Genomic DNA, 24,655 nt, shown 5'->3' on the forward strand with positions numbered 1-24,655 from the left:
TCCATCCCATTAATATGCAGGCTTGCTTTCATCTTCAATAAATTATGAAATGACACATGAACTAAAATAATTTTTAAATAAACTTCTTTATGATTTGTTATCTATAAATGATTAATTTGTATATCTATTTTATAAAGCTGTATACCCAGATACACTCATACATCCAGGGGCAGGAAAAGCTGCTCAGAAAAAAGGGGTTGTGAATGGAACCAAATTTTTTATAAGTTCTGTCTCAGAAAACCATTAAGGGTTGAATTGGACATGATGGCTCACAGCTATCATCCCAGAACTTGTAAGGCAGAGACAAGAGGTTCAGTGCAAACTCAAGGCCAGCCTGATCTACAGAGTGAGATCCAGGCCATAAGCCAAGGCTATACAGCAAGAACATGTCCAAAATACCAAAGGAGCTGGGGCTGGGAAAATGGCTCCAGATTAAAACACTTTCCAGGCCAAGCACGAGGACTGGACTGGGACCAGACATCAGATCCTAGCACTCATGCAAGCATCAGATGAGCATGAAGACCTGCCTATAATCCCAGCACTCTGATGAAAGCAGATTGGGGGACCCCCCTCCCCCAGCTGACTGGCCGGGCGAACTGGCTGTATAAGCCGCGCCATCATGAATAAGTAGGAAGTAATAGATGATGACTCCCAGTTCAGCCTCAGGACTACATATGTGTGTGCACACATGTGAAGACACAGTCGCTCACATTCAAACATGCGTATGTATAGACACATGCACCACACACACACACACACACACACACACACACACACATACACGAGCAAAGAGAAAAAGAAAGTAAATAGTAAATTAATGCCAGACCCACAGCAAAGAACACCAAGTAAAACTCTGCCCATTAAGGGCTGATACAGTATAATGGGAAAGGAAATGGACATTTTCATTTTGTTCTAAGGCTAAGCATCTCCCTCCTGCACACCAAAATAGACAGGTATCCCCTACTAATGTGAAGTTAAAATAAGTATGGTTAAATTAAGAAATAAGAGAGCCGAGCGCTTGAGGCTAAGGCAGGAAGGCTGAGACTGCAGGGTAGCCTGGACTATACAATGAAGCACTGTCTAAATAGATACAGTCTGCTTCTCTGCCTCAGTCTATATTTTTGAGTTGCTTAAAATAAACGACGCTAAAACCTATGAATTGGTGTCAAAGTAAAACTTCCTTAATAAAGCCTCCGAATACTAGATGTTACCACTCTGACCTCAGGGTCCTGACACTAAGTTGTGCACGGCTTTCTGCATACGTGGCAGAAGGCTGCCTATCTATCTGTTGAAGCATGCCAGACATCTGCTTGCCAAGTGTGAAGGCCAGCTTTAGATGCTAGTGTTTAGGTAGGAGATCAGAGACACTCGGAATATTGATTTTTTTTTCCAGTCTAAAATTCGCTCAAGAGGCTGAAGAGATGACTTAGTGGCTAAGAGCATAAAGAACCCAAGTTCAAATTCCAGCTCCGTCTCTGACAGCTCACAACTGCCCTTAACTCCAGCTCTAGTGGATCTGATGCCATACTCTGGTGTCTGTGAGTGCCTGCACACTCATGGCATACACTTACATTCACATACCCATGCAAATAAATGAGAACCTTAAAATAAGATGTACTCACATTAAGGCACTGGCAGGTAACACTGACAGTGTGGCTAAAAGTGCGTTAGGAACCCCTGGTAAGTTAAGCAGGTTTTCTTTGGGCTTTTGTTCCTTTAGTTCCCTAGGGACCTCAACCCAATGAGAAGTCTGGTGAGCTATTTATTAACCATCTGAGCTCTGTAACCCACAGAGCTCAGCAGCATGAATGAGCCAGTCAGACCTTGATTCTCACACTGAGAAACATCAGTGGTAGTGCTTCCCTCTTGCCCAATAAACATAGATTCTGAGGAACTTATTTGGCCCACGTGCTGCACTCATATCTTTAATTAACCTGGAGTTGCAAGACCACGGGGAACATACCCAGTGCTGGCATTCCTGAGGTACCACGTGATGTGCACTGTTTTGATTGGTTAGTACTCATGCTGGAGTCCTGACTGAAGCTTGACAATTCTCAGGATGCCAATACTTGCCTATGAGAGTTTTAAAGTCTTAGATATAGATTATGTTTTAAAGTATGGCTAAAGTACAGGAGGGGCAAGTTAAGTCTCCTTGGGGAAATTAGCATAGAGTCTATAGAGAGGAAGGGACAGACCTAAGCGCTATGAATGGAATGAAGTACCAGTGCCCATCAGTCTGACCGTAGGTTGCAAAGCCACCTGCACGATGGAGGTCCCTGCTAGAAATCAAAAGTGCCACCTCGTAGCTCAACTTCTCAAGAGAAGTCTTCATTCCAACTATTCTTTTGATCCCATACTTCCCATGTCCTGATCTCTAGTTCAGAAAGTACGGTTGCTTCAGACAAAACCAAACTCCAACACATCACTTGTATCTTACTCTTTGAAGGGGTGAAAATTATGTCTTCACTTACAACAAATCCAAAGGCCTGGGAAAATTAGGGGGCTTCCTGTCTGGCTGACAGTGGGACCTCTGACACAGAGTTAGTGAGTCCTTCTAGTTTAAGCCTCCTCTGACCAATACTGAGCCTCATAACCGTCACGTGGTTGGCATGGCCCAAGCACAGTGAAAAAGGGGGTCTGCTAGGAGTGCCAAGAAGGTGACAGCCAAGGACCAGGGGCCAAGCAGAGTTCACAAGCCCATAGAAACTGGCCCTGTCAACAAATGTGCTTCCAGCCTATTCTATACTTTGGTTCTTTTGAGGAAAAAAAAAAGGAAGGTGGGCAATTTGAAGAAAAATGTGAATTTTTAAAACTTACCACATGGATAAACAAATGACTAAGCAAGGACATGAAGGGTCTTATAAGCCTCTAGAAAATTGCTAAGATCCAAGGACAGGTTGAGCTGATACAATAACTCATTAAAAGTACCTGATCCATTAGTTGTGTCATAATCATTCAATAATATGTAGCATAGTGAATGTTTTGCGTGGCCAGAATGGAGTCTAACAGGTGAGTGGCCATGTATGTGCAGTAGAGCTGACTGGCCTACTGTGTCTCAGTAACATCATGTTTTGATCAGAATGGTTCCCATCTTTTCTTGTTTATGCATTTTTAATTTTTATTAGATATTTTCTTCATTTACATTTCAAATGCTATCCCCAAAGTCCCCTATACCCTCTCTACCCACTCCCTGCTCCCCAACCCACCCACTCCTGTTTCCTGGACCTGGCATTCCCCCATACTGGGGCATATGATCTTCGCAAGACCAAGGGCCTCTCCTCCCATTGATGGCCGACTAGGCCACCCTCTGCTACATATGCAACTAGAGACACACTAGGGACACAGCTCTGGGAGTACTGGTTAGTTCATATTGTTGTTCCTCCTATAGGGTTGCAGACCCCTCCTTGGGTACTTTCTCTAGCTCTTCCATTGGGGGCCCTGTGTTCCATCCAATAGATGACTATGAGCATCCACTTCTGTGTTTGCCAGGCACTGGCATAGCCTCACAAGAAAGAGCTATATCAGGGTCCTGTCAAACAGCCATCCTAATAAGGTTTCCTTGTAATGAACAGAAGTCTCTCCTGTGTGAATGCTCCACACACATCTTTGGTTTGAAAACAGTAGTGATACTAGGAAAGCTACCACTTGTTGGACTCCATGCCAACTGCTTTCCATCAGTTACACGGGGGAACAGTTCGTGGCGTTCCTGTTCGGGAGAAAGACTATTCTAATTGATCTGAGGCTCCGGGGAGGGCCAGGATCAGAGTCTGGCTCTGAGCTTAGGAGCATCTAGGCACATGGGTTGCAAGGCCTGGGGAAGAAACTGGGAAAGCTGTCCAGGAGTGGAGTCAGCCGCCATCTTCCTCTAGAGTGCAAGACTCTCTTGATAAAGGTCTGAGTGATGTCTCACCTTGGTGGGCAAAAATGCAACTATAAAACACCAAAAGTAGAAATCGCAGATATTGAAAAATCTAAGTAGTTAATTTTTATAGCAGCTGTACAAAGACACTTAGAGGAGGGGCCTCCTTGCCCAGGTTTTATGGTGCCTTCGACCTGATTTATTGTTTAACTGAACCAGGAAAAGAGGCTAAAAATGTACATGGGGAAGGCAGCACAGCCAGGCAGACTGCGTCCCGGTGTCCTGTGATGGACTCTATTATGTGACAAAGAAGCTCAAAGAACAGTAACGCTCTTTGTTGGATACAGGACTTAGAGCTTCAAGGGTTAACAGCTTTTTTTAAAAGTAGGAGTATGAGAAAACTGTGAATTTATGATCATGAAATATCTCTTCGTTTCAGAAAATGGAGTTAGCATTTCTGACTCTCAACAGATGAAAGTGCCTTTCTAATTATGACTATATTTACTGTGATGTCTTCCAAGTTGATCTGGCAGGGGATCCTTCTTTCTCATCATACCCACACTACAGGGGGAAGAAGGAAGCAGGAAGAAAGGGAACTTATCAACCTAGTGCCCATATTTGGTAGCATTTTTCCCCCAATGTCAAACACCTTCTATATTTTTATATATTTTTTAGCTATATATTTTTATAGCTGGCTAATCAAATGTAATTTCTGTTTCAGTTGTGTAAAACTTTTAAATAATGGAGAAAAATATCCCTTGCCAACCATGAAACTTTTATAGTTTGTATGTACCTACAATCATACTGTTATAATGGACACAGTAGAAACATACCATACATGTATGACAAGGTATGCACGTGTTCTGTAAAACCAAATGCTGCTTTTATGCATCCTGCCAGAGGCATCCCCACCTCCTCAACCTGTTACACTCACAGCAGTCCCCTTCCCTGTCCCAAAGAAGTTTAGACTCCAGATTTGGGTGGGTGCATAATTCTATCCAATGAAAACCAGGAGAAGTCTGTCACTCATTATGGCATTCTGGGAAGACCTGGCCTCCTCATCTGCTGCCTTCTCATCTGACACACAAACACTCATAGGAACATGAAAACAGCTACCCTGGGAAAGGCCACGGCAAACGCTCAACCCTTTGTAACTCATTTAGCTAGAGAAGGGATCAACTCCAAGGCAGCACATCTTAGGAGTCCTTAGAGCCTGACATGAGGTTCTGAGCATTTAAATACCTTTGATTTCTGTTTCTGGGATTTCTGTTTTCATGCCACAGCATTCTCATCATACGAACTCAGAACACTGAAGCAGTATGGGGTTCCAATGTTTGGGCTGGCTCCTATACAGAATGCTCACTGGTTCTACATCTCTTTAAGGATACTTTCCCATTGTATAGGATGGGAAACCAAGGCTCAGGGAGACTACTGATGTGCTCAATCCACTGAACATAGGCCAGGATTTCAATCTCTGCCTATTCTGACTTCAGGAGCTCTTAGTCAAAAGCTCTGTATGAACCAAGTATGTTGTATAGTGATGTGAGGTAGCGCCAGGTCACTTCATGAACCCAAACTGGCAAATACCAGTGTAAAGGAACTGTCTATAGTAGTGTAGTTAATTTTTCATAATATTGAATTTGACAAAAATGTGAAAATCTTGAGGATAGTTGAGGGGAAATGAAACCAAGCTTCAGGCTCCTGTGGTAGGAGCTAAGCAGTGGTCACTGCACATGTGCACATGGGCTGCAGACACCTCCTGTCTGGAGTCACTCATATTCCTATCTGTGAGCTGGACAATTCAGGGAGCAGAGACTGCCAAGGACATCTGTATTAAATGCTAGCATTTATATCATATATATATGATATAAATATATTTATATATTAAATATACCATATATATTTAAGTATCCTTAAAGAGATGTATATAAATATATAAATATATATATGAAAAAAGTATACTTTGTAAAAATACATATTATATATATATTATATATATATTTGTATATATGGGAAATATTGTAATCTTCTCTTATATACAGTGCTGTTATTCTGTGGTTTCAAGCACCTATGACCAAGTGTAGTCTGGAAATACTGACACAAAAATTCCAGAAACACATGACCCATCAGTTTCTTCAGCCATCCTGTTCAGTCTTTCTATGTTTGTGATAACAATCTATACCTGCCTAGGAAGGGAGTTTTATACGGGACTGTCTGCACTAGGTTGGCCTTTGGGCACCTCTGTGGGAGAGGCAGGAAATCCCCAAACCCCATTTCCTGGCAATGAGAACCCAGACTGTGTAAGAGTAGAGAGATCATTCTGAACACTGGCATGCATGCATTCACTCATGACTTTCTGCTCTTGACTATGGATATAATGTGATCAGCTGCCTTGGATTCCTGCTGCATTGACTTCCCTATAACCTGGAATTGGGAACCAACCCCTTTGTATCCCTTAACTTACTTTCTTCAGGGTATTTCATCATAGCAACAGGAAATGAAACCAGGGCACCACCCCAGCCAGTGCAGGAATCATCCCCTTATGCAGGGATACCATACTGTGTAAGTCACCTGCCTACCAGCCACTGAGCATCTGTCTCAATGATCAGCTGGACAGCTACAGTGTCACAGTGCTTGAGCCCAAAGGAACCCTTTCTCTTGGACATGGCTTCAAAGTCTCACAGTGATATAGTGAGTGAACATATCTGTCTGAGAGCCATTAAATTGCCACTTTTAATGGTAAAGCAAAAATATAGATTGCTATTTTGAAAGATACCAGACTAGCACAGCATTTATCAATGTGTACTACTGTAGTGTTTCCATTTTATTATTAGCTACTGTTATTAATCTATTACTATATCTAATATATACATTAAAGTTTATTACAGGTATTTATTTCTGTATGAGGAAAGGCATGGTACATACAGGGTTTTGGCACCCACTGGAAAAGGTTTTGGAAATTAACTCCCTATGGATGATGGAGACTATTGCATTCAATCAAAGATGACACATTTGTTTTGGAGGACCACGTTCCTCTTTCCTGAAAAGAATTTGATGATCAATAAAGACATCGCTTTTCTCCCCAACTTTGGTTATCAGCCTACAGCTTTCTGAAGTACATGCTAAACCAGTCACAGCCCATAAGCCAGGTCCATCTCTGTCCTTTGAAGCTCATGTGCCCTCTCAGTGTGACATGTTTAAGATGGGAGGGGGGGTTCTTCAGGGACCCAAGTGAAAATTACAGAGAGGCTGTGCTATAGCAGTGCACCAACTCCCGAGAGCTGAATGAGGTACAGTTATTGCTAACTGAAAATATTATCTATGTATTTCTGGAAATTGAGTCTAAAAACTATATTAACAGCAATGAAGTATAAGTGATCCCCAAAGGAAAGGGCAGAGTGCTGTAAAATGTAAATGACAGTAATAAATTTGAAAAGTCGGGCTATCTGTTGCCTGGCTCTATGTGCACACAAGTGCATCATACTCAAGTTGGCTTTTTAAGTCATCATGGTATTTGCTCTTACAATGGAGGAAGATACAATATGGAGACAGATGTAGCATTAAAGAACCCCGTTATTAGAACCTTGGAGTTGCTAGGTACTAGTTTGCCCCCAAATTAATTTTGTTCTAAGAAGAAAACGGTGGCCAGTAGGCTAGCACCCATCTCAAGCCTCAAGCTGGTGGTCAAGCAAGGCTAGCTTCCAGACTCCTAGCTCTGCGTTCTTACTCCACTTCTAAACTGTGCTGAAATCTTTTCTGTTGACAGGTATACAGGATGACTTTTAAAATTACAACTGACTTTACACTGCAGATAGAAAAGAGGCCTGGAGAACTTTCTACTGCTCTTTGAATTCTAGCAGAACATAGGGCACTAATTGAAGGACTGGCCTTTGGGGACTTCAAGCTTCACAAACCAGAAACAGTCATGGTCATCAGGGAAGGAGCACAATAGTCTTGCTTGAGAAACTCCATCCAGTTGGCCAAGAGGCTGTGCCAAAATCAGCAAGTGACAAGACAGTCGCGTCTGTCACGCTTCTCCGTCCACTTCTCCATTCGCCCCTGCCGAGTAGTCAGTCGCTTTGAAACACTTCCCCACAGGTCTCAGGCTTCAAAATGGCTCAGGTTCTCAAATTACATCCAGCCAGTTTTGTCAGAGAAAAACAAGTGGATTCAGGAACCACTTTCCATTCAGTTAGTAAATACCTACCCTAAGAAAACAAAACAACAACAACAACAACAACAAATACCCAACTGTGTATGTAGCATATTCAATACGGAGCATGACATGAAGATCAGCATAGGTCAGGTCTGGGTTGTTACCAAATAGCATGACTATATTTAAAAGCTCCCAATTGATTATTCTAAGAGCAACATAGCTTTTTCCATCACTTATGTCTATGGTTTGATTGTTTTCTCCATCAATTAAGTTGAGGAGATTTACAGCAAGTGGTGGAGATACAGGCTCCAAAGTCAGAACTGGGCAGATATTCTGACTCCACTATTTCATGGTCCTCATAAGGTCCTGGCCTATGCTAGGCAGAATAATGACCTCACCCTTGAGAAGCGTCAACACCAGGGCTCCTGCCACCCTTAAATTATGCTACCTTCCTTAGCCAAAAGGTGATTAGGTGAGGACTTTAAACCTGGGAACTAGTCATGGGGCACCTCTGAGGCCAGAGTTATCATGATGGTAGGCAGGGAAGTCAGGGATGCAGGAGCCAGACAGTAACTGCAAACATGGAGGAAGGCGCAACCAGCAAGGACTGACCATAGCCACGGAGATCATAGAAAGCAAAGAGAAGCGTTTGCCCCCAGCACTTATGTGCCTCCATATGGGCCCACTGACACACATCACAGACTTCCACTCCTTCTGACTATGAAGTTATAAATCCCAATTGTTGTGGGTTATTGGTTTGGAGTCATCTATGAGAAGGTGACATTCCTTCAGGATTTCCTCAGAGACCTGTGACATTCCCTACAAAACGGGAATAAAACGAGCAGGTGTCCCAACACAGTAACACAGGACCCTGGGAGAGTGTAAATAACACCTTTCAGGGCTCCACACAGATTAAGAACCCAATGCTCAGTCATTACGGCCATGCCAGTATTCCAGCATAATTGTATCGACTGCTGTTTACAATGAGCAGTGATTTCATTATGTTGTAATGGCACCTTACATTTTAACAGCATTTTCATTTCCATGTATTGTTGTATCTGACACTAACTATAATTTCACAGGGCAGCAGAGCATCAACAGATGAGGAAACTTGATTGGCTGACCATGGATGGAGATCGGGGCACCTGCTTCTAAGTGCAGTGTGCTCCAACCTCAGCATGTGATATGTATCAATAGATACAGAGTAGCGATAAGTGATGATAACTAAGGGTGATGGGGTTGCACGCTCCAGACACTCTTCTTCCTCCCATGTGGGCTCAGTCAGAGGAGTGAGTTTCCAGCCAGGCCTCTCAAGCATGGAAAACACACACACACACACACACACACACACACACACACACACACACACACACACACCTCTGTCTAATGTGTCTAGTCAATTGTGCAAGGCACTAGGGGGAAGAATTCCATCCTGACCACAGCAGGCAATCACCTGGTGCCCTGAAGCATGAAGTTTGATTACCCTTATCTCAGTTTATCATTGCATCAAGAACTGTTGATAGGAATACTGGCCCAGGGCCCCGCTTATGAAATGATACAGGCCAGTCAGCAGAAATAAGCCAGGCTCCTTTTTTTTTTCCCCCTGATTTTTCCTCACAGTGGAAATCTTTTACAAACTAGAGCTTTTAAAAATAAGCCTCTTTAGCTTGCGGTGTGTTTTATTGCTTTCTCTTTTCTTTCATAAGCTAACCGAGAAGCCCTGGGCTGGCAGGAAGAGGTCCTGTCTAGCTAGCAGCCTGTTCACACCCATCTTGCTATCAAGTAATGTGTTGACATGGGAACCTGCAAAAACCCCCCGCCCCGCCCCGCCAGATGCTAGGCCATCAGCAGGTGCCTGGCTATCAGAGATTCTTGGGCTACACTGGAGGCTCTTTTCTCAAAGGATAGTCAACAGACAATAGGTGTTAGTTACCTGTTAAGTCTGAGAAAGGGTTAGGGTTCTGGGAACCTGCATTTTAATCTGGATGATGTTGATGAATTTTAAAGTTCGAGGACTGCCCATGGTTATGGGTCAGAAGCCTGGAGTAGCTCAGGACTGTGCCTGAGTGTTTATGGCAGGGTTCATCAAGCCAAGGAGCCACCAGCTCAGAACACACACCAATTATTGCAACTGTCCTTTGACACTACTAGCAGTGGACTCCAGGTTCTGACGTCATGTCTCTCACACAGCAGACATCTAGGATCTTCAGCAGAAGCATGGAGAGGCTGAGGCTGGTCTCCAGACCACCTATAGCAATCCCTTTCCCAGTCTTCTTGAACCAGTCACCAGTGTATGGAGGTGCTGTGGAGCCGGTCACAAGCCACATGCCAGTCAAAGAGCAATGCCAGAGTCACAGGCTCTGGAGCCAGGCTGTCTTTATTTTTACCTAACAGACAGTGGTATATTTAAAGCACTGCTGCATGCCAGCCACTACTATAATGCTTTTCAAATATTAATTCATTAGTATCTCACAACAGTCTTCAGACACACAGGTACTCCTAGAACAGTCTCCCGTTTATAAGCCTCAGAGAGGTTAAGCAACTTGCTCAAGATCACACAGTTTATCTAAGGAATTACACTCCCTCTCACAGATCCTAGCTCCCCCCACTTTCACTACTGAGTTTAACTTAGGACATACTTATTCTCCCATGCCTCAGTTTCTTCCTCTGTACAATGAGTATGCTATTCATAGTAGCCATCTTAAAGGATGCTGATCAAATGATTTAGCATATTTGCTTTCCTGTCAGGCACATCGTGAGGATTCACATATGGCAGCCCCTTGCTCTCAGCCTTATATTCTCGGGGGCGGAGAGACGATTAAATGAGACAACATATTTAAAGTGCTAGGCACAGTGCCACAGCGCAGGGCAGACACATAGCATGCACTGTTATTATTAGCCCCGCTGAGCCAGGCCAGCTTATTTTAGATTGGGTTTAGAGGCAACTGTACTGGACACAGGGGAGCCGTGTGCCTTTCTCTTCAAGCTACTGTGCAGGCGGCAGGTCAACGGCTAGACTCAACAGGCTCTCTGTTTTAAGTCATTGGAATATTCCTAAAAAGTTTGTTTCCAACATTGGATTTGTTCATGGGTAGACCTCTCCCTACTGACCTATTTTGTAATTTCTGATTGATGTTTAATTGGCAGCAATGCTTTGCTAAGACTATCATGCAAAGCATTAGCTTGTGAGAGACTTGTATATACCTTGGGACACTGAGCCAGGAGCGGGTACAAGGCTTGGGAAAGCAGCTGACTTGACCATTCCCAATGTCCCCATTTTCACCTTATTCCTCCTTCACTATTACATATTCTAATAAGCACACTTACATGACAGAATGTCTGTCTTTCCTCCCCCCCACCCCGAAGTTTATTATTGGCCATTAAACTTAACTGTGTGTTGATTCTAATTTACATTAACCCCTGGGTTAACAATGGCTACTTAGCTTGGAGGAAGGTTTGGAATGGGGAAGGGGAAGTCACAGTGTTAGGGAGGAAATGACACAGAGAGCCAGCCCGCGTATCAGAAAGTTTGCCCTGGAACCACAAAGGAAATGTTCACTTCCTAAAGGATGCAGTCATAATTTTCCAAGTCATTTTCCTCTATTAGGAATAAGCTGCCCCAGCCTCAAACCACTCCGTGCAGGCTGCCCGCCAGGGGAGACTACATCTGCAGTATGATAAAACTCGCTCAGACATTTACTACATTTGCTGAACACATGTGCTTCTCCCTCTGCTGACCTGAACCAGGCCACAGCCTTAGGGAGCTGCCATCTAAGTGGGCCTTACACTCCGGTCCATCTCATTACCATGGCTTCAATGTTGTTATTCTCATTTCTATTTCTTGTCTCCACATCATCTTCTTTCCCTTCCAGAATGCTTATATAAACATGCACTTTTAAAAACAAAAATTGAAGAGTCTATGTTTAAAGTCTTTTCGTGTTATAAAGCAGACAAATCAACAACCTAGGTTGTTTCTGCTCAGTACCGTGAGCTGGGTCTCGCTGGGTCCTCACTACTGAGTTCCTGTATACATGATCCACCTGCAGCTGACATGGGGTTTTCACCAGTCATCACGGAGCAATCTGAGTTGTCCCAGATTGATCCCATGCATTCTGAGGGCTTACTCTGTGAAGCCAGCAGCTCAGGGACACCCAATACATCTTTGTGGGTTGCACAGCCAACTGCCACTGCGCACCTGAAATACAACTCTGCAGTAGGTAAGGACTCAAATGCAGACATCTGACCTTGACCCCAAACCCACCCCACCCCAGGCCCTTTGCCTAAGCTGTTCTCTATGCCTGGAATGACTTCTCTGTCAACACCTCCCCCACTGCCTCTCACTGTCCACCTGTCCAAGTCCTACCTAGTTCAGGGACCAGCTCAAATATCAGTGGCTCCACAGGGCCTTCCCTGGCCACCCTTGCCAGAAATAACTCCCTTCTCTCAGCTTCCACAGGCCTGGGTGCATCATCTCTGGCACTTAAAACACACCACATTCCACTGTGGCTATTTGCTTAGAGCTCTGGAATCGTGTCATGCTCCTCTGTGAACTCATGCAGAGGAGACCCTCGGTCAAAGTTGAATGAGCACGCTTGTGACAGTGACAAGAACAGAAACAGTGGAATATGATCACTACTTCTGGGGTCTCTCTTTCTTCGTCTATTGCTTTCAGAACTATCTTTCTCCCATCTGCCAATTACCCAAGGGAAGTCTGAGATCTTCCATGCACTCCTGTGGTTACAAGTGCGGTGCTGGCAAAGGTAAAGGGTCTACTAGCTTCCTGCTGTGCTGATGGTCCACTGAGGCGCAGAAGTGTTTTCTTAAGGCACTTCCTCCACTCCAGTTCTTTTGTGCCAGTGCAAACCATTGCCTCTACTGCTAAATGCAGACTCCAATAACAGGCTAAGTGGTTGCAGGTCCTCCTGAGGCCTTATTATGCATGTACTGACACACTGAATTCTTACTCTTGAAACCTATATTTCCTTCCCTTAAATACATGTTGAAAACCCTAAATTTCAGCATCATGTGTAATGGCAATGAATATCTGGTTTTAAGTTTTCCCTCCCATAGGAGTTCTGAAGGAAAAAGCCCAGTAACAAAAAGTTACTGCATGGGAGAAGGAACATCTCAGCAGCATGTCTGATCACTGGTCAAAGAGTGCTATGAAGAACAGTGGGCAGCATGCTGGGATCCATGGTCAGGTTTCAGGCAAGCATCTTCAACCCCAGAGCTATGGCCCATGAACACCTCTGGGAAATGGCACAGAAGTCTGCAATAGGTTGTCACCTGACACAATCGGGAACTGATCAGTACGTGCACCCAGACGGCACCTTTTCAAGAGTGAATATTGCCATATGTCCTTCCATGTTGCCATCCTAGAGAAGAAAACCCCGCGTGGAGAGGAACGTTGGGAGAGGTGGTGCCTGAGACTGCTGATGATGCCATGGCTTTCTGGCCAACAGGAAGACATGACTTAGGTTAGCAAGAAAGACACGGCTCAAGAGCACACTCACATCAATAAGTCTTCAATGAATACACTCTCCCCAAATGTGACTTTATTAAGAAAAGCCAGAACTATCAAAGCGATCCAGTACTGGGATGAGGCATTGTGGGCTGGGATGAACTCCCTACTGGGTGCCTCAGTTTCCTCATATCAAGTCATGATAAAGGAGCCTACCTCCTTGTAGGTGTTCGAGTCTTGCACATAATCAAGATGGCGATCTTACTAAGGCATCTGGAGTTTAATCAGCAGACTCTATTCATTGTTGGGGGTTCTGGTTTCTGGTCCCTCTCTTTCTTATCTTCCTCTTCCATTACCACCACCCTCCTTGTCCCTGCTATTCTGTGGCTGAGGTCACTTACACCAAAGTGTGGAATGACCCCCACCCCCTCTGCACATCAAATCCCCGAAGAAGTATTCTCAGTTAGAAAAGTTCAAACCAAACCATTGAAAGCTTGGCAATATCTCCTAAGAAACTCACCTGCCTAACACATTTTATTCTTTCTCTAACAAGCAACAGCTACCATTACAGATATAGAGAACGGGGAAAACAACAAGACGTGATCAAAATTGTGTGTGCTGTAGATCACAGCTCTGTGTTTAGGCTCCATTGCACAGTCTACAAAAGGGATAAAGCCAGGGCATGTGTAGGTCACTGAAGAGCTGGACAGATCTTTTTCTGTCTCTAGTTCTGGGTCACAGGCTAAATGCTGTTCTTATTTCTTTCTTCACCTTTCGGATAGAATGAATTCTTGAAGGGTGGGATGAGCAGCGTCTGAATGAAGCTTCCTCACTCTGTAATTCTGTGACTAAAACTGTATCACCCCCTAAAGTGTCACTGCTGTGGCCACATGCCACTTAAGGCTGGAACAAGCTCCCCTGTAAGTGAAAGACACCTTGCAAGCCACCAGGCCTTGTGGCAGGTGGACTTCCAACCCTGAATGAGGGGCCTGTCTTGCACAGGTTGTGAAAAGATGGAAACTTCCTGTTCTGGGTGTTAGCTTTAGTTACCACAGCCAGACAATGTTGCCAGTGGTGTGGAAGGAAAGATTGCTGTAGCCAGCTGTGCTATTCACAGTTGGATGGATTCCGTGTACCTCCAAATGGTGATAGAGCCAGCAGCCTGTTGGAACCAAGGACAGGATGATGGATGATCTACATACTGTGTCCAAGTGGAGAGGATGGCAGAAGTTCACTTCAGGGCTGTTAAAATGCTAATCTGGGTAAGTTAACAAAGCCCAATAGAAAAAGAGAAGTTTGAGAAAACACTAGCACTCGCGTGGGCTCTGGACTCCACCGATCTGAGGCCCTTAGCTGCAACCTGCTTCTTCCTCTCTTTTTTAAATTAAGAACTTACAACTTTCCTGTTAGGGAGAAATGAAAACTGCCTTAGTGGTCAGCTACACCACCCCTGGAAACAGCCTGAAGACAGCCACCTCAACTGAAAAGTGTCCTGGCATGCTTGATGGCGTCACACACAGGGTCTCCCTGTTTTGCATGTGGCACAGGAATAAATCACAACACTTTTCCTTCCAACTGGGGTTGTCAGATGTCCTCTATCATCTCCTAAGACACTGGATTGGCTAGATGTTTTGGACGCTTAATCTCCATTCACATACGCCTCAGAGAATTCCATATTCCCTCGCTGTGACAGACCCAGTACACAAACTGTACTGACAGCCCATTCATTAATGCTGATGGCAGGGAGACCTGCACCAGGAGCATTAAATGCAGACGGTCTTGCTTTAAAGTTTGGTCATAGAGCAATTTACACAAAAAGAGACATATATTTATAATTCTTGTCCCCCGCCTCCAGATCTGGTTTTCTAGTCAGCAGTGTAGCTCAAGGTAAATAGACAAAAACCATATCTGGTCACAGGGTGTTGGCTCATGGTTACAGCTCCTTGCAGTTGACAGGTACTCAATGAACACAGATGGGTTGGCCTACCTCAACTGCCTCTTGCTTCCTCTAGAAGTAAATCTAGTCTATGCAAGCTTACAGACCGTTAGCAGAAATAAAAGATAGCATTTTGTCCTGCAGCGTGTCAGGGTAGGAGTTTGTCTCCTAGGGTCGCACTAACACTGGTCAGGCATCTAGCCCGGCTCTCAGTCCTGCATGAAATGCATCCGAAGAGTGAAAAATGACCCTATTTCAGATGCATTTTTCACCCTTTGTATCTTAGTGAGACTCACATGCAAGAACAATGACTAAGCTAATTACCACGGTTCATTATGACAGAACAGCAGGAAGAGCTCCCTCAGACTCAGTTAAGTCTTCAACAATCATGAGGGGTTTTTTTGGAATCAAAGTTCTGAATCCAAGCTACTTGTTCATGGCTTTCCAAGGAACGGAAACCACCAGACAGGATACAGAGGCCCACTTACCCACATTAGTTACCGGACAGAGCCTTTCTTGTGCAGCAAGCCAGTGAACTAAAGTCTTCTGGATTTTTAAGTTGCCCTCACTCTAAGGACTATGGCTGACGTCACAGCCATCTTTCAAATCCATCAAACCAAAGGAGGCATGACCAGATGGTGCCGGGTACTATTAGAGGGCATCAAAAGAAGGGGGGAGGGGTGGCAAAATGCCCACAGATCTAAATCAAACTCAAGTTAACCAGATGCCTGGTGATGGAGACATCACAGTATTCCTGCCACATTCGAGTGCATCCCAGAAAGGCTTCTCAGAATGTGTACCCGTGTGGCATTCTTAGATGGGTACCAATATTCTGCAGGCTCCTGTGAGAAGTGTTAGTGGCTTGCTGCTCGACCTAAGCATTGTCAGCAGAGAAATCTCAGGACCATGTATTTAACTGTCTTCTCGGAGCATATCTCAGTGACCTAAACAAAAACCCTGGCAGTCAGCAAAGCAAATCCCAGCTAGGAGTGAGCTGCAGTGTATCTTCAGATATTTGTGATTCCCAGTGATACAGGCCCAATCTCGGAGCTTAGCCGTAGTAGTGTTTAGGTATCTAAGCCAGGATAAATGCTTGTGTGTAACACATGCTAGCTTGAGAGAATGAGTCTGTCACTCACTACATTAACCGCTACTAAAGAGAAGTTAATTTCCTAGGGTAGATACTTAACATCATGAATAAACACAGCACCAGAATCTATTGTCTTATGCCATCAAAAAGACAGTGACACACTCCCCCCAGCTGTCTAAGATTTTACAATACCGGGAAGAAAAGCCTTGGAGATTTTCTCCAAAGGGAATATTTCTCCTTTTCAAGGGGCAGAGACGAAAGCAACTGAATAAAAATGTGAACTCTTTCCCTGAGACCTCAGCATTGAAATAAACAGAAGATTCTACTTTATTGCACCAAGTTTCAAGCAGAGGGAGGGGGAAACACATATTTTGGTACTGCGGACTTAAAATTCTAGAAGTTTTGAGAGGAAGTAGCCCTCGACCTTTCCCATAACTAACCAGAAGCAGCGTTGCATGTAAGGAAAAGAAGCCTTAGTGGCTGAGACGGGGTCCGGTTACTGTACACAAAGTCGGGGAGGGGGGGCGTCTATCTATAACAATGATGTGCGGTCGCTCTCTAAGGGTGCTGGAGTTGAACTACTGACCAGTCCAATTCCCCCAGTGTTCTAACTCATACCCTACTGCAATACTTCCTCTACCCCTTCCCCAGCGCGCTCCACATTTAAGAAAACAAAAAACAAAACAAAACAAAAAAACCCACAGTTATTAGATTTAAATAGTACTCTGCCAGCAACGGTCCTGGTAGCCAAATAATGAGAAAAAATTCCAAACTCAGCTTGCATCCACACCTTCAAGTTCTTAGAACCCAAGAATTAGATGCCCGCCCGACTGGGAGCTGAAAGCGCTTCCAAATTTCCCCAGGGCAGCTACTGCCTTGATTTCTACAGAGGGTCATTGCAGCAGAATCTGGAAGTTTTCCTACCTGGTTGTTGGGCTCGGTTTGCCTGCCTCTGCTCCCGGCTACAAGACGCCTCTGGCTGCGAAAGACGCGTCTCATACAAAATTGACTTTTCCTTATTTGTTTCCATCCATAATTGATGGGGAGCTGAGAGCATAACACGTCTCCTGGCCGAGCCCTTGCCGCCTGGAGAAGACCCGGTCTACGGCGCTTCGGTGGAGCATTTTTCAGCCAGAGAACAAAGCACGCAAAGTTGCGGGGGAGAGTGGCTGGGAGACCCGCGAGTGGGTGCTCACGGTCCCCGCGTGGACAGTCAGTGGCTCCGCACTCCCAGGCTGTCCCTGCGTTCTCCCGGCCGAAGCTGGCCCGGCGGCCTGGGCTGCGCTGCGGGCGGGCTGGAGGCTCCAAGCCCCGCAGCGAGGAAGGCGGGCTCACCCTGACGGCTTGCGGAGCGGCGCCGAGCCGGCCCTGCCAGGAAGAAACTTTTCCTCGCAGCCCAGGGTGTCTTTTCTTCCCTTAGGGGTGCGCCCCGGAGGAGGGCCGAGCTGCCCCGCCCCGCCCCCAGGCCGCCCACCGGCCAGCGGGGACTGGTCAGCCAGACCTCCCCAGGCGCCTCGGGCACCGCTGGAGACCGTGTGGCTTGGGAGAGCAAAGAACTCCGGGGAGCTACGACGCTACGCCCACGCAAACACACGCGCCCGCACACAGCTGCGCTGCGGGCTCCGGGCTCGGGGTCCCACCCCCATCACGCACCCAGAGCGTCAGCGGAGCTTGGGCGACTGTCTTACCTCTCATGGGGAAGCCTGCTTTTAAAAACAGACAAATAAAGCTTGTCACGGTCAGACAGAAGAGCCAATCAAGACAGTGTGCAGAAAGAGCAATCCCACGGTCTCGGGTCTCGCCTTGCGATCTATCCTGAAACTCACTCGCTCCAGCTCTGGAGGCGGCGGCGGCAGCAGCGGCGGCGGCCGGACCCAGTGCGAGCAAAACAAACCGCTGCTCGGCAAATGGTGTAATTCGATCCATCTCCGAGTTGCTCCCCTAGATCTCCGCTCCCTGGCCGCTCTGCAGCTCCCACAGCGGCCAGCGCCGCCCAGAGCCCCACGCGCGCCGCGGCCTCGACCCCGGTGGCCGCCGCGTCCCTGATCGCGCACGGCCGCGCGCCCAGGCTCTCCCACCTTAGCTGAGCGGCTCCTCCCGCGCCTCTCGGAGCCGGGTCGCCCAGCTGGCGCCGCCTCTGTAGCCTGCAAAGCCGCCTCTCCCTTCCCTCCCTCTCCCTTCCTCCAGGCGCCCTCACTACTCTCCCAGCGTCCCCCAGACGTCCCGAGGACAAATTGCTGCAGCCCAGTGGTGCCATGGGCGCAGTTGTACCCCGAAGTTTTGACTTAGTTTTCTAGTGTAGGATTTATTTTTTAGCTCATTTTTACAAGCCCCCTCCCCCATTTATCTTTATAACCACCAAGTAAAACAGCTGGGAAGAAGCAATCAAACATAGCTGTAGCTTTAGAAAATACAGAAATTGCCTACTAAAAATCTTATTTCCACTTTGAATGAAAGCCATTCAGTACAGTGTAATTTTGCAGGCTAATGAGCCGGTTTTACAGGCAAGTGTTTCGTTTAATACGTTGTGGGAGAAATGAAAATGTCCTTGAAGCGACATCATTTAAGATGTACGGACTGTCATAAATGAAATAAAAGAATCATTTATTCCCAAACAAGAGGATCTTAATTCAAAGTTCATTTCTAAGAACGGGCTATGTTTATTAGTTTCCAATCTAATCATGTATCACTTAAGGGTTCTAAGTGGCTGGAATCAACCCTGATGCCCTCGCTTAAAGAGAGAGAAAGAAGAGAGCATTTCCGCCAAACTTTTGGTTTTCCTTTCAGTGTGGTTAATTACCGTGGAAAGAGAGACCCCGCATGGAAGCATATTCTTGTCTATGATTCTTCCTGCTTTTCTCTCGCACACAGATATATGTTTACATTTAGGAAGAACACTGTCCTGGAGTTGAAAAGGAACTCCAAAAAAGACAGCCCCTGTTAACCCTTGTAGTCAAAAGCAAGCCAGGAGAGAAAGGGCAGCCTTTTAAAATGCAAGCTTCCCCCCCCCCCCCCCCCCGCACCCACCCCCCCCCCGCTGTTCCTCCTGTTACAAGAAAGGGGTGGGGGGTGGGGGGCAGAAAGAGCAGCTTCCTAGCCTAGCTCAGTGTTGGTTTTGGGTTTTTGTTTTGTTTTGTTTCTTGTTTTCTGTTTGTTTTTTTTTTGTTTTGTTTTGTTTTGTTTTTTTGTTTTGCTGTTAAGTCTTTTGTTTCTGGTTGGCTGGTGTTTGCTGGTTGTGTGGGTCTCTGACATCACTGCAAGTTACTTGGCAGTCAGGGTCCTCCCCTGGCCAACTTCTGACCCAGAAAGCTGGGGCTGTTTCCTGGCCAGCAGTTATTTCTTGTTTTCTGCTCTGCAGGCAGAGGGTGGTACTGGCCACCCTGTGAAGATGCCAAGTGAGGAACAAGTCACTGGCTACCCCGACAGGTTTGCCAGTTGTCCTATGTCTGCAGTAGCAGCAAAGGTTCATTACAGATTCCTGAATCCATCCCCCACAAACACCCCCAGTCAACATCTCACATTGTAGCTCAGGCTAGCCTGGAGCTTGTTTAGCCCAGGCTGGCTTCAAACTTGAGGCAGTCCTGCTGAAGCAGAAGAGACTCTGGAGCATTGAGATTACTAAGAGTGAGTTACAACATCCAGTATAAACTGGGTTCCTGCACATGTGGGCAGCTTTAGAGGAAAAGATACCCAGAGATTACAGTTTTACCCCAGACCGAGTCTTTAAATCCAGGAATAACGAGGAATGATGGTCTGGTGGGTTGCTGGCGAATATGCTGATGGGCCCTTTGAAACCATGAATTACATGTTTTCACTTTAAATATCAGCCTGGACCTCAGAGTCATCCTTCTGTTTGCTCTGTCGGAGGCCGAGAGGCCAGAGCATGGCATGAGTTAGAAAAGTCAAAGATTACTCTTGAGGATTGAGCATGTCTGTGTTGTGTGTGGGAGGGGGAAGGGTGGGATTTGGGGGGGTGTGTTGAGAGGAAAATGACATTCTTCATTTAGTCTTTAGTAGAAAAGCGTCCAAGGAAAGCACGCAGGCGGCTGTCACTGCGGTGGTTCTGATTCCCATCATTTCTGTCCACTTCATACCATTCAGCTCTTTAATCCTGTTAACTTCTGCCAATTCCCGTTCTCCCACCCACTCTGCACTCTAGGCACTAACATTGGCTCACACTCTGCCCCCCATTGGAGCACACTCTCCTGATGTTCCTGCTTTCTCTGGCACCCTACAAAGTGGTTCAGCTTCATTTCTGATTTCTTGATTGAATAACAAGTTGTCTAGGTGTCAGAGTACCCTCAGCCCACAAACCCTCCGTATGGGTCTGAATGACTGTCTTCTCTGTTCTGAAATGTTATTTAATTTATCTTGCTTAGGATGTCTCCCAACTGGACACTTGTTAATGGGCCAGGGTTCCCCTCTTCCTTTCCTGGACAGGCCTGGTGCCCAGCACTGGGGTGCACACTCAGTAAATACTTGTGGAACAGGTATGGCACCCGAGCCTGCAACATTCTCATACTCTCTTCTGGGCCAGATAAGAAAGGCGTGTTACTGCTATATTCGATAGCCCTCCATAGTAATGCATGCTAGGCACCGACTTTGTGCCCCAAGGTCTTAAAGTCCCACTGAGGATGTTTGTTCAGTCGGGTGAGGCAGGAACTGGATAGACACACTTTTCACCCCCCTCCCCCAAAGGCTGACTCTACCTGGCTAACAAATACACTTTGGTATTCTCTGTGTGGTTTTCCCACCAATGATAAGTAATAACTCATTTCCAATTGGATTGTAAGTATAAAAGGGAATCTAAAATCTACAGAAAATCTCTGCCTGTGATTCTCAGTAAAATGTATCAATTATCAAATAGTGCAGTTTCTTAGCCATCAAACGACTCGCTATTAAACCATTAAACTTAAACCTATTAAACAAATACCATGCTTAACATCTGCCAAGCTGTTCTAAGCATTTCAAAAATATTATTGTGCATCAATTCTATGAGGGAAATACTATTATTAACACCATGTTAAAGGTGAGGAAACCTAAACAACAACAACAACGAAACAGAAGAAAGAAATTTAGGTGATTTAGTTAATGTCGCACATGTAATTAGGAGTTGTGTGCTCCATCTTATTTAGTGGGGTCTGAATAGCAACCGCTAAGAATGAAGTGTTTGGAGTTTATACAGTTTGCATTCAAATCCAGCCACTTCCCGGTAGATTTGCGATTTGGATAATTTATTTAACCACAGTGGGCTTCAGTCTCCTTATTTGCAACACAAGCACACTAATACAACTTTAAATGGCTTCTGTGGCTGACTGGAAGGTATAATACAGGTGACATGTTTAACCTCTTGCCAGGAGTACAGCAGGCATGGAATAAACACTAGACAATACTTTTCTAGATATCACAAAGGCAATGCAATGCTGGGACACTACAGAACTGGATCAGAAACTCAATTCAGACTCACAGGAAATGTGAGGCTCAGGACTCAATGGGTGTGTTACAGATTTTTGTTCAGTTCTATCTCTACTCCTGTCTGCATGGGTTATGTCTTTTAATTCAGATATACATACTATTATTCAATTGATGGGAACAATGTTTTGCATGAATTTTCACGAATAACATAGCGTAGGATGGAGATTTTCACGGTTTAAAATATATCAGAATTCCAAAGAGAGAGGCAGTTTCTCTGATGACTTCAGTTTGGAATGCACGAACCCTATTCCTTACACTCACACATTATAGAAAGTGTTTTTGTGGCAAGGGATTGCTTTCAAAACTAATCTAAGCTCTCCATGCCATGATAAATCATTAATAATACAGTCCCACGTCTCTGCATCTGCATAGACACAGCTGGCCTCCTTGTGTCAAGAGTTTGCATATGAAAGTGACTCTGCCAAGATATTTCATTTTAATGAAAAATATTTATCATGGTAAATCTTAAGCCTCAAGACTTTACTGACATAATTCATTTCTATTGCTGTTTTATGCTAGTGTGGCAATAGCCATGCCCATATTTGTACTTTTAAAAAAAAACTTATTTTGATTACTATTCTACCTTAGCATGAATAATTTCTGCCACTTGCTCTGTGTAAAGAAAATGCAGCGTGCATTTTTGGAAACAAACCAATCACTTTACTTTTACTAATGCGCTCACAGGAGCCACTGCATGGACACTGGAGGGTTTCAAATACTATTTTTCCCCACAGCTTTTAATATTGCTAGGTCTTTTTGAAGTCAGACAAAAGATGAGCATTAAGCATCCTTTTATCTGTACATTATATACATCCTATCATCCACACACACAACTGTCTGAGCCATTTGTAAGCTATAAGGAAAAAGATTTATTTAAACCCATGCAAATCTATAGTAAAATAAACCCCACTGTTTAAGCTGCAAATGTCTGTGTTACTGGTTAGGGTGATAGGATAGTGTTTCTCTGATCATTTCAACATCACCAAATTCTCTCTCTATAGAAGTGTCCAGCCATTAGAGGCACAAAATGTGACTCGTTGCCAGAAACCACTAGAGCCACCTACTGGCTAAAAACACAACACAAAACAAATAAACAAAACAGAATGGGATTCTGGGTAATTTATATCTTTCCAAATAAAGACTCTCTAAATACATGTTTTGCTTTTTCTGTTTGTTTTCCAGTCAGGGTGCGAATAGACAGTTTCCTAACATCAGATGTATGGAGTTATTACAAATTACACAGCTAAAATATGAGGGAGGGAAGGCATTCCGAATGGGGGACAGGAAGAAATTGATACTCTGCTATAAAAATCAATAGTAAGCCTTATTAGTGTTCAGCTGTAATAATAGGCTTGTCCAAAAATCCCAAAGCCCAGTTAAATGCTGATGCAGCGGCAAGAACGATCAACTCACTTGCTAACAGGCATTTAAACCTGTGCCTTGGGTATCTGCCGCTGAGTTAGAGGTGATGATACAAAGGAGGGACCAATCTGCACTACCTCCACTAAGCAGTTACAGGGCTTTCAGGAATGCTTCTTAAGAGCCTCAGAAGACACACAGCTTGTCTAAACCTTGGTACCATAAACAAATCTTCCCAGTTTCCTTGACCCCAAGATGGTCTTTGAACCTACAGCTGGTAGGTTCAACAACAAAACCACGTCAGACCTGAATATTTTTTATTTTTTATTTTTTTTTATCACAAACTTTCTTGTCAGGTTGATCGCAACTACCAAGCTCCATTTAAACATTATTGATCCAATTTCATTATTGTGCTGGCAGCTGTTGCAACTTATGTTTTTGAGAGAAACATAAAAGGGAGACCTTAAAGAAAACCCCATGGGCATTTTGCTTTTCTGTTACAAAGCTAAAACAAACAAACAAACAAACAAACAAACAAACAACCCTGGCTGAGAGCTTTCCCAGGAACGTCCAGACGGATGACCAGGAAGTTCTTAACCATTTCACTGCTGACCTGTACACTTACACCAACAGTTCACTTTTCCAGTCTTATCACATACGAGTGGGTCTCCAGAGAGTGTGTGCACATTTGTGCATTTTCCTCTGCATTCCTGTTTTTAAAAAACCCTTATGAGTTCTTTTACTATATTAAAGTTTTTGGAATTGTGTTCATAAACTACTCCAATATGCTCTGCATTTCTGGGTCATAATTACAAACTAAACAGATTCATTTCTCATCACGAGTTTTAATTAAGAATTCCAGTTACACGATTATTTTCTAATGAATAATACCTACTTAGTACCAAACCAAGGCACACTATTAAACATATTGACTCAAAAAGTATATTTTCTAAAGACAGTTCCCGTGGATTTGTTTCTCATTTGTAAGCCATCAACCTTGGAAACCTGCATATTAAAACAAAAGGAGAAGCCTTATTTTCTACATCAATTAGGTGGAGATTCGAGAGGTAAGGGTAGATTATGATTTCTGGAAATAGATTTATTTGGCAGGAAGTGCTAATCAGCCATGATTTCAGCTCCTTGTAACTATCGAGCTGGTGAATTCTGTTTTTTTAGTTTTGGTTGGACTATTGGTCTAGGCTACTCTAATCAAGTATTAGCTGGGCCTTTACTTGTGTAAGATGACCACAGGGTAGCTTGTTTGAAAACATGGCCCCAGACTGAGCTCCTGGTCCTTAAAAGATAGCTGCTTTCCAATC

The 24,655-nt window shown here is 44.6% G+C and overlaps 1 protein-coding gene across 13 annotated transcripts in view; it reads right to left on the reverse strand.

The window, feature by feature from the left end:
• The window catches only part of Sema6d (semaphorin 6D), a 58,166-nt gene extending 39,629 nt beyond the window's left edge, over window positions 1-18,537 (reverse strand). For 5 of the 13 annotated variants that reach the window (XM_085834505.1, XM_029471731.2, XM_029471735.2 and 2 more), the window contains exon 1: window positions 17,427-18,173. The gene's annotated coding sequence lies outside the window, so the exon portion shown is untranslated. The other 8 variants (XM_085834506.1, XM_029471721.2, XM_029471712.2 and 5 more) reach the window with 4 other exon arrangements.
• Between the last annotated feature and the right edge of the window lie 6,118 nt (window positions 18,538-24,655).

The sequence above is a fragment of the Mus caroli genome, unplaced genomic scaffold, assembly GCF_978045245.1.
Source record: "Mus caroli unplaced genomic scaffold, Mus_caroli_1 scaffold_2, whole genome shotgun sequence".
NCBI classification, from domain to species: domain Eukaryota; kingdom Metazoa; phylum Chordata; class Mammalia; order Rodentia; family Muridae; genus Mus; species Mus caroli.